At 39.1% G+C, this 10339-nt stretch overlaps 9 non-coding genes across 9 annotated transcripts; 5 read left to right on the forward strand and 4 right to left on the reverse strand.

Moving 5' to 3' along the window:
* Positions 1-6349: 6349 nt before the first annotated feature.
* On the reverse strand, positions 6350-6513 carry LOC135028183 (U1 spliceosomal RNA). The gene has a single exon (XR_010224533.1). It is a non-coding gene; the product is annotated as a U1 spliceosomal RNA (small nuclear RNA).
* Positions 6514-7184: 671 nt separating this feature from the next.
* On the reverse strand, positions 7185-7347 carry LOC135028382 (U1 spliceosomal RNA). The gene has a single exon (XR_010224702.1). It is a non-coding gene; the product is annotated as a U1 spliceosomal RNA (small nuclear RNA).
* Positions 7348-7499: 152 nt separating this feature from the next.
* On the reverse strand, positions 7500-7663 carry LOC135028172 (U1 spliceosomal RNA). The gene has a single exon (XR_010224523.1). It is a non-coding gene; the product is annotated as a U1 spliceosomal RNA (small nuclear RNA).
* A 671-nt stretch (positions 7664-8334) lies between these two features.
* LOC135028307 (U1 spliceosomal RNA) lies at positions 8335-8497 on the reverse strand. Its single transcript, XR_010224655.1, has one exon. It is a non-coding gene; the product is annotated as a U1 spliceosomal RNA (small nuclear RNA).
* Positions 8498-8641: 144 nt separating this feature from the next.
* LOC135028402 (U5 spliceosomal RNA) lies at positions 8642-8757 on the forward strand. Its single transcript, XR_010224713.1, has one exon. It is a non-coding gene; the product is annotated as a U5 spliceosomal RNA (small nuclear RNA).
* Positions 8758-9027: 270 nt separating this feature from the next.
* LOC135028398 (U5 spliceosomal RNA) lies at positions 9028-9143 on the forward strand. Its single transcript, XR_010224709.1, has one exon. It is a non-coding gene; the product is annotated as a U5 spliceosomal RNA (small nuclear RNA).
* Positions 9144-9429: 286 nt separating this feature from the next.
* On the forward strand, positions 9430-9545 carry LOC135028412 (U5 spliceosomal RNA). Its single transcript, XR_010224723.1, has one exon. It is a non-coding gene; the product is annotated as a U5 spliceosomal RNA (small nuclear RNA).
* A 274-nt stretch (positions 9546-9819) lies between these two features.
* Positions 9820-9935, forward strand: LOC135028409 (U5 spliceosomal RNA). Its single transcript, XR_010224720.1, has one exon. It is a non-coding gene; the product is annotated as a U5 spliceosomal RNA (small nuclear RNA).
* Positions 9936-10210: 275 nt separating this feature from the next.
* LOC135028418 (U5 spliceosomal RNA) lies at positions 10211-10326 on the forward strand. The gene has a single exon (XR_010224729.1). It is a non-coding gene; the product is annotated as a U5 spliceosomal RNA (small nuclear RNA).
* Positions 10327-10339: the final 13 nt, after the last annotated feature.

A 10339-nucleotide genomic window follows, 5' to 3' on the forward strand; every position in this document is an offset into this window, starting at 1 on the left:
ATGAGGATGCATCTTGCTGCCTTTCCAATGAAGCAAGTTTAATTTAGTAATAGGTGAAAAACCATCCCTACAAAGGTGTTAATCAGAGACTTGGCTTTGTGGACACTTTTCAGAGAACAAATTTGTTAGTATAAAAATAAAGCCAGAAAATGAAGAGCTGTTTAATCACTCAATTGGATTTTTCTGCCAGCATATTTCTTTTTCTCTGCAACCCACTGCTAAATTGTGCTTCCTAGCTGTTTTTATAAAATCACTGAATCAAATCTAAACATCAGAGAAGGCCAGGTACCCTACACCATAACAGTGGGTTTGAAATTTTGACTTGTCTACTTAAAGATCACCAAAATCTGATAACAAAGTCAATTAAGTCCCTGGGTGGGATTGAACCACCAACCTTTTGGTTAATAGCCTTACACACTAACTGATTGCGCCACAGCGACACTTTGCAAAAGTACTTACTGACAAAGGCTAATAAGCATTCATCTAGAATGATTCCTAGAAACATTTTAAAAAGTCAATAATGTGGAGAGTTTTTGTAAGATGTTTCTTCCATCAACCAATGAAGAAACACATTGGTACTTTCCCATGATGAGTGAGTGCTTCAGGATCTCTTGCACTTACATGTGCAGCAGAGTACTGTAATGGAAGCATGCTGGGTCCATAACCCAGAGGTAGGCAGATTGAAACTATCCTCTGCTATATGCATTTTTTTTGTTAATTAAAGTAATCCAAAACTGGGATTGATATTTTTGCTCTTTTATTTTTACTTAAAGTACAATAACTTTTACCATTTTAATTTGTTTTAATAGTATTGTTTTCTTTCAAAAATCCTATTAATTTTCTTTACCCGATTATTAAAATGGTAATTGACAAAAACAAACTACATTGTCACCAGAAGAGCAATACAAAATGTACAAGTGATATATTAAAATCATCTTTCCAGCTTGAATTTCAATGATGCATTGGGGCAACGATTTTGTGAGAAACATCTTCACCCTTAAATAAAGATGTTCTTAATTCCTTACCTGTGTGCTAATTAGATATCACCTTGTTTTCACATTAAACAGACTTCCACATGAGAAAACAGCAAAGATGCAGTGGCGTTAATGTTTCCTGGTGTCAACCTGTATTATTTCCGTAGATATTGAAATGAGGATGCATCTTGCTGCCTTTCCAATGAAGCAAGTTTAATTTAGTAATAGGTGAAAAACCATCCCTACAAAGATGTTAATCAGATACTTGGCTTTGTGGACACTTTTCAGAGAACAAATTTGTAATCATAAAAATAAAGCCAGAAAATGAAGAGCTGTTTAATCACTCAATTGGATTTTTCTGCCAGCATTTTTCTTTTTCTCTGCAACCCACTGCTAAATTGTGCTTCCTAGCTGTTTTTTTTATAAAATCACTTAATCAAATCTAACTCTGATTACATCAGAGAAGGCCAGGTACCCTACACCATAAGAGGGGGTTTGCAATTTTGACTTGTCTACTTAAATATTACCAAAATCTGATCACAAGGTCAATTACGTCCCTGGATGGGATTGAACCACCAACCTTTTGATTAATAGCTGAACACACTAACCGATCGCGCCACAGAGACACTTTGCGAAAAGTACATACTGACAAAGACTAATAAGCATTCATCTAGAACGTTTCCTAGAAAAACTTTAAAAAGTCAATAATCTGGAGAGTTTTTGTAAGATGTTTCTTCCAGCAACCAATGAAGAAACACATTGTTACTTTCGCATGATGAGTGAGTGCTTCAGGATCTCTTGCACTTACATGTGCAGCAGAGTACTGCAATGGAAGCATGCTGGGCCCATAACCCAGAGGTAGGCAGATTGAAACTATCCTTTGCTATATGCATTTTTTTTTTGTTCATTAAAATAATCCAAAACTGGGATTGATATTTTAGCTTTTTTTTTTACTTAAAGTACAATAACTTTTACCATTTTAATTTGTTTTAATAGTATATTGACAGTATTGTTTTCTTTCAAAAATCCAATTAATTTTCTTTACCCGATTATTAAAATGGTAATTGACAAAAACAAACTACAGTGTCACCAGAAGAGCAATACAAAATGTACAAGTGATATATTAAAATCATCTTTCCAGCTTGAATTTCAATGATGCATTGGGGCAACGATTTTGTGAGAAACATCTTCACCCTTAAATAAAGATTTTCTTAATTCCTTACCTGTGTGCTAATTAGATATCACCTTGTTTTCACATTAAACAGACTTCCACATGAGAAAGCAGCAAGGATGCAGTGGCGTTAATGTTTCCGGGTGTCAACCTGTATTATTTCAGTAGATATTGAAATGAGGATGCATCTTGCTGCCTTTCCAATGAAGCAAGTTTAATTTAGTAATAGGTGAAAAACCATCCCTACAAATATGTTAATCAGATACTTGGCTTTGTGGACACTTTTCAGAGAACAAATTCGTTAGCATAAAAATAAAGCCAGAAAATGAAGAGCTGTTTAATCACTCAATTGGATTTTTCTGCCAGCATATTTCTTTTTCTCTGCAACCCACTGCTAAATTGTGCTTCCTAGCTGTTTTTTTTATAAAATCACTGATTCAAATCTAACTCTGATTACATCAGAGTAGGCCAGGTACCCTACACCATAAGAAGGGGGTTTGAAATTTTGACTTGTCTACTTAAAGATCACCAAAATCTGATAACAAGGTCAATTACATCCCTGGGTGGGATTGAACCACCAACCCTTTGATTAATAACCAAACACACTAACAGATTGCGCCACAGAGACACTTTACAAACGTACATACTGACAAAGGCTAATAAGCATTCATCTAGAACGTTTCCTAGAAAAACTTTAAAAAGTCAATAATCTGGAGAGTTTTTGTAAGATGTTTCTTCCATCAACCAACGAAGAAACACATTGGTACTTTCCCATGATGAGTGAGTGCTTCAGGATCTCTTGCACTTACATGTGCAGCAGAGTACTGCAATGGAAAAATGCTGGGCCCATAACCCAGAGGTAGGCAGATTGAAACTATCCTCTGCTATATGCATTTTTTTTTGTTAATTAAAGTAATCCAAAACTGGGATTGATATTTTTGCTCTTTTATTTTTACTTAAAGTACAATAACTTTTACCATTTTAATTTGTTTTAATAGTATATTGACAGTATTGTTTTCTTTCAAAAATCCACTTAATTTTCTTTACCCTATTATTAAAATGGTAATTGACAAAAACAAACTACATTGTCACCAGAAGAGCAATACAAAATGTACAAGTGATATATTAAAATCATCTTTCCAGCTTGAATTTCAATGATGCATTGGGGCAACGATTTTGTGAGAAACACCTTCACCCTTAAATAAAGATTTTCTTAATTCCTTACCTGTGTGCTAATTAGATATCACCTTGTTTTCACATTAAACAGACTTCCACATGCGAAAGCAGCAAGGATGCAGTGGCGTTAATGTTTCCTGGTGTCAACCTGTATTATTTCAGTAGACATTGAAATGAGGATGCATCTTGCTGCCTTTCCAATGAAGCAAGTTTAATTTAGTAATAGGTGAAAAACCATCCCTACAAAGGTGTTAATCAGAGACTTGGCTTTGTGGACACTTTTCAGAGAACAAATTTGTTAGCATAAAAATAAAGCCAGAAAATGAAGAGCTGTTTAATCACTCAATTTGATTTTTTTGCCAGCATATTTCTTTTTCTCTGCAACCCACTGCTAAATTGTGCTTCCTAGCTGTTTTTATAAAATCACTGAATCAAATCTAACTCTGATTACATCAGAGAAGGCCAGGTACCCTACACCATAACAGGGGGTTTGAAATTTTGACTTGTCTACTTAAAGATCACCAAAATCTGATAACAAGGTCAATTACGTCCCTGGGTGGGATTGAACCACCAACCTTTTGGTTAATAACCATACACACTAACTGATTGCGCCACAGCGACACTTTGCAAAAGTACATACTGACAAAGGCTAATAAGCATTCATCTAGAACGTTTCCTAGAAACATTTTAAAAAGTCAATAATGTGGAGAGTTTTTGTAAGATGTTTCTTCCATCAACCAATGAAGAAACACATTGGTACTTTCCCATGATAAGTGAGTGCTTCAGGACCTCTTGCACTTACATGTGCAGCAGAGTACTGTAATGGAAGCATGCTGGGTCCATAACCCAGAGGTAGGCAGATTGAAACTATCCTCTGCTATATGCATTTTTTTTTTGTTAATTAAAGTAATCCAAAACTGGGATTGATATTTTTGCTCTTTTATTTTTACTTAAAGTACAATAACTTTTACCATTTTAATTTGTTTTAATAGTATATTGACAGTATTGTTTTCTTTCAAAAATCCAATTAATTTTCTTTACCCGATTATTAAAATGGTAATTGACAAAAACAAACTACATTGTCACCAGAAGAGCAATACAAAATGTACAAGTGATATATTAAAATCATCTTTCCAGCTTGAATTTCAATGATGCATTGGGACAACGATTTTGTGAGAAACATCTTCACCCTTAAATAAAGATTTTCTTAATTCCTTACCTGTGTGCTAATTAGATATCACCTTGTTTTCACATTAAACAGACTTCCACATGCGAAAGCAGCAAGGATGCAGTGGCGTTAATGTTTCCTGGTGTCAACCTGTATTATTTCAGTAGACATTGAAATGAGGATGCATCTTGCTGCCTTTCCAATGAAGCAAGTTTAATTTAGTAATAGGTGAAAAACCATCCCTACAAAGGTGTTAATCAGAGACTTAGCTTTGTGGACACTTTTCAGAGAACAAATTTGTTAGCATAAAAATAAAGCCAGAAAATGAAGAGCTGTTTAATCACTCAATTGGATTTTTCTGCCAGCATATTTCTTTTTCTCTGCAACCCACTGCTAAATTGTGCTTCCTAGCTGTTTTTTTTTATAAAATCACTGATTCAAATCTAACTCTGATTACATCAGAGTAGGCCAGGTACCCTACACCATAAGAAGGGGGTTTGAAATTTTGACTTGTCTACTTAAAGATCACCAAAATCTGATAACAAGGTCAATTACATCCCTGGGTGGGATTGAACCACCAACCCTTTGATTAATAACCAAACACACTAACAGATTGCGCCACAGAGACACTTTACAAACGTACGTACTGACAAAGGCTAATAAGCATTCATCTAGAACGTTTCCTAGAAAAACTTTAAAAAGTCAATAATCTGGAGAGTTTTTGTAAGATGTTTCTTCCATCAACCAACGAAGAAACACATTGGTACTTTCCCATGATGAGTGAGTGCTTCAGGATCTCTTGCACTTACATGTGCAGCAGAGTACTGCAATGGAAAAATGCTGGGCCCATAACCCAGAGGTAGGCAGATTGAAACTATCCTCTGCTATATGCATTTTTTTTGTTAATTAAAGTAATCCAAAACTGGGATTGATATTTTTGCTCTTTTATTTTTACTTAAAGTACACTAACTTTTACCATTTTAATTTGTTTTAATAGTATATTGACAGTATTGTTTTCTTTCAAAAATCCACTTAATTTTCTTTACCCTATTATTAAAATGGTAATTGACAAAAACAAACTACATTGTCACCAGAAGAGCAATACAAAATGTACAAGTGATATATTAAAATCATCTTTCCAGCTTGAATTTCAATGATGCATTGGGGCAACGATTTTGTGAGAAACACCTTCACCCTTAAATAAAGATTTTCTTAATTCCTTACCTGTGTGCTAATTAGATATCACCTTGTTTTCACATTAAACAGACTTCCACATGCGAAAGCAGCAAGGATGCAGTGGCGTTAATGTTTCCTGGTGTCAACCTGTATTATTTCAGTAGACATTGAAATGAGGATGCATCTTGCTGCCTTTCCAATTAAGCAAGTTTAATTTAGTAATAGGTGAAAAACCATCCCTACAAAGGTGTTAATCAGAGACTTGGCTTTGTGGACACTTTTCAGAGTACAAATTTGTTAGCATAAAAATAAAGCCAGAAAATGAAGAGCTGTTTAATCACTCAATTGGATTTTTTTGCCAGCATATTTCTTTTTCTCTGCAACCCACTGCTAAATTGTGCTTCCTAGCTGTTTTTATAAAATCACTGAATCAAATCTAACTCTGATTACATCAGAGAAGGCCAGGTACCCTACACCATAACAGGGGGTTTGAAATTTTGACTTGTCTACTTAAATATCACCAAAATCTGATAACAAGGTCAATTACGTCCCTTAGTGGGATTGAACCACCAACCTTTTGATTAATAACCATACACACTGAGGCAGCACAAGGGAACTCTCGAAAGAAGAACAAGGCTAGAGGAAGAACTGAAACAAAGAAATCTGACTTTTACTAGAGCTGACCAGAGGAAAGCACAAACACAGTCCCCCACTACCACAAATAATGCAGTTGAGTTTCCCACATTTGGGGAAATCACATGGGTCAGCATACCCAGAATGCAATGAATGAACCTCACCCTGGGAGAACAATCTTCAAGACCATGGTCTCTCCTATGCAAAATAAGTATGATTTGGGATAGGGCTGGGGAGGGCCGCTGCTCAGGCACATCTCTGTCAAGTAAAGGAGATTCAACTGAGGCAGCACAAGGGAACTCTCATCTGGGGACAACAACTGCAGGGAGAACACATATTTTCAGATGAACATGGGAGGGCAGAAGGCTGCCTAATACTGAAGCACCCCCAAACAACAAACCAAATGCAACAACTAGTGCAAGCATTCCTGGGGGAAGGCCTGCAGCAGATGGATTTGCATATGGTGATGCCATCCAAGCAGTGGGTCAAAGTTGGCTTCAACCCTCGTCTGCATATGAAAAGAGAAAAGGGGCGTGCAGGGCATGGCGGCCTTTTGCGGCGCTTGGATGACCCCTAGTTCGCATTACACACCTCCACCCTCCTTCGGTGTGGGGCTCATGTTGGCTATGCCCCAGCCCCTGAAGCATTCAAGCTGATTTCTTGCAGCAGCTGGGCACTGTAACTGCTCCAGAGCTGCTCTGTAAGGCAAGTAAAAGGGTGTGGGCCCTGCAGCACTACCTGTAGTTTGCATTGTGCGTTGGAAGGCACGAAGTAAGCAGACGGGAGAAGTCAGGATAGTGCGCAAGGGCATAGAAGGGAGCGGCTCAAGAAAAGAGAAGTGGAAACAGACAGCAAACTAGGCTGGAGAGAGACCTGAGACAAAGAGATCTGAATTATACGAGAGCCGACCAAGGGAAACACAAATTATGCAGTCAAGTTTCCCACATTTGGGGAAATCACAGGGGCAGCACAACTAGAGTGCAATGGGTGAGCCTTGCCCTGGGAGAAGCACCTTCATGATCATAGTATCTCACCTGGCAGGTAAGTAGGAGTTGGGCTAGAGCTGGGGAGGGTCGCTGCTCGGGCACCCCCCTGTCAAGTGAAAGAGATCCAACTGAGGCAGCACAAGGGAACTCTCGAAAGAAGAACAAGGCTAGAGGAAGATCTGAGATAAAGAAATCTGATTTTTACCAGAGCTGACCAGAGGAAAGCACAAACACAGTCCCCCACTACCACAAATAATGCAGTCGAGTTTCCCACATTTGGGGAAATCACAGGGGTCAGCATACCCAGAATGCAATGAATGAACCTCACCCTGGGAGAACAATCTTCATGACCATGGTATCGCCTATGCAAAATAAGTATGATTTGGGATAGGGCTGGGGAGGGCCGCTGCTCAGGCACATCTCTGTCAAGTAAAGGAGATTCAACTGAGGCAGCACAAGGGAACTCTCATCTGGGGACAACAACTGCAGGGAGAACACATATTTTCAGATGAACATGGGAGGGCAGAAGGCTGCCTAATACTGAAGCACCCCCAAACAACAAACCAAATGCAACAACTAGTGCAAGCATTCCTGGGGGAAGGCCTGCAGCAGATGGATTTGCATATGGTGATGTCATCCAAACAGTGGGTCAAAGTTGGCTTCAACCCTCGTCTGCATATGAAAAGAGACAAGGGGCGTGCAGGGCATGGCGGCCTTTTGCGGCGCTTGGATGACCCCTAGTTCGCATTACACACCTCCACCCTCCTTCGGTGTGGGGCTCATGTTGGCTATTCCCCAGCCCCTGAAGCATTCAAGCTGATTTCTTGCAGCAGCTGGGCACTGTAACTGCTCCAGAGACGCTCTGTAAGGCAAGTAAAAGGGTGTGGGTCCTGCAGCACTACCTGTAGTTTGCATTGTGCGTTGGAAGGCACGAAGTAAGCAGACGGGAGAAGTCAGGATAGTGCGCAAGGGCATAGAAGGGAGCGGCTCAAGAAAAGAGAAGTAGAAACAGACAGCAAACTAGGCTGGAGAGAGACCTGAGACAAAGAGATCTGAATTATACGAGAGCCGACCAGGGGAAACACAAATTATGCAGTCAAGTTTCCCACATTTGGGGAAATCGCAGAAGCAGCACACCCAGAGTGCAATGGGTGAGCCTTGCCCTGGGAGAAGCACCTTCATGATCATAGTATCTCACCTGGCAGGTAAGTAGGAGTTGGGCTAGAGCTGGGGAGGGTCGCTGCTCGAGCATCCCCCTGTCAAGTAAAGGAGATTCAACTGAGGCAGCACAAGGGAACTCTCATCTGGGGACAACAACTGCAGGGAGAACACATATTTTCAGATAAAAATCTTGGTCATGCTCTGGTTTCTCTTCAGAACGAACAAATCTTTCGCCTTTTACTAAAGATTTCCGTGGAGAGGAGCAAAACCGAGTTTTATCTCAATTTTTGCATGCCCCATCTTTTTGGGGTTTCTTTTATCGGTTTAAAGATAGAATGAGTGTGCTTTAATGTAAGCTCATTTGCATAGAAATGACAGTAAATGTTTGTTTCTTTTCAAACAGAACTTTCTTGACCATGCTACTTGCTTGAAAGATCTGGGAGCACATGGAATACAGTACAAACCATGCTTATAGCAAGGAGAAGACAGGTGAGAAATCTGCTTTCTTTCAAATTGGGCGCTCACTTTGATCTGAATAAGGACTGCTGGCACGGCACTCAGGCGACAGGTGGAATCTTGGTCATGCTCTGGTTTCTCTTCAGAACGAACAAATCTTTCGCCTTTTACTAAAGATTTCCGTGGAGAGGAGCAAAACTGAGTTTTATCTCAATTTTTGCATGCCCCATATTATTGGGGTTTCTTTTATCGGATTAAAGACAGAACGAGTGTGCTTTCTTGTTAGCTTTAATGTAAGTTTATTTGCATAACAATGACAATAAATGTCTGTTTCTTTTCAAGCAGAACTTTCTTGACCATACTAATTGCTTGAAAGATCTGGGAGCACATGGAAAAGAGTACAAACCATGCTTATAGCAAGGGGAAGCCTGGTGAGAAATCTGCTTTCTTTCTTTCAAATTGGGTGCTCACTTTGAGCTGAATGAGGACTGCTGGCACGGCACTCAGGCGACAGGTGGAATCTTGGTCATGCTCTGGTTTCTCTTCAGAACGAACAAATCTTTCGCCTTTTACTAAAGATTTCCATGGAGAGGAGCAAAACTGAGTTTTATCTCAATTTTTGCATGCCCCGTCTTATTGGGGTTTCTTTTATCAGTTTAAAGATAGAACGAGTGTGCTTTAATGTAAGCTCATTTGCGTAGAAATGACAGTAAATGTTTGTTTCTTTTCAAACAGAACTTTCTTGACTATACTAATTGCTTGAAAGATCTGGGAGCACATGGAAAAGAGTACAAACCATGTTTATAGCAAGGGGAAGCCTGGTGAGAAATCTGCTTTCTTTCTTTCAAATTGGGTGCTCACTTTGAGCTGAATGAGGACTGCTGGCATGGCACTCAGGCGACAGGTAGAATCTTGGTCATGCTGTGGTTTCTCTTCAGAACGAACAAATCTTTCGCCTTTTACTAAAGATTTCCGTGGAGAGGAGCAAAACTGAGTTTTATCTCAATTTTTGCATGCCCCATCTTATTGGGGTTTTATTTTATTGGTTTAAAGATAGAACGAGTGTGCTTTAATGTAAGCTCATTTGCATAGAAATGACAGTAAATGTTTGTTTCTTTTCAAACAGAACTTTCTTGACCACACTAATTGTTTGAAAGATCTGGGAGCACATGGAAAAGAGTACAAACCATGTTTATAGCAAGGGGAAGCCTGGTGAGAAATCTGCTTTCTTTCATTCAAATTGGGTGCTCACTTTGAGCTGAATGAGAACTGCTGGCATGGCACTCAGGCGACAGGTGGAATCTTGGTCATGCTCTGGTTTCTCTTCAGAACTAACAAATATTTCGCCTTTTATTAAAGATTTCCGTGGAGAGGAGCAAAACTGAGTTTTATCTCAATTTTTGCATGCCCCATATTATTGGGGTTTCTTTTATCAGTT

Source organism: Pseudophryne corroboree, unplaced genomic scaffold (genome assembly GCF_028390025.1).
Source record: "Pseudophryne corroboree isolate aPseCor3 unplaced genomic scaffold, aPseCor3.hap2 scaffold_475, whole genome shotgun sequence".
Classification (NCBI taxonomy): Eukaryota; Metazoa; Chordata; class Amphibia; order Anura; family Myobatrachidae; genus Pseudophryne; species Pseudophryne corroboree.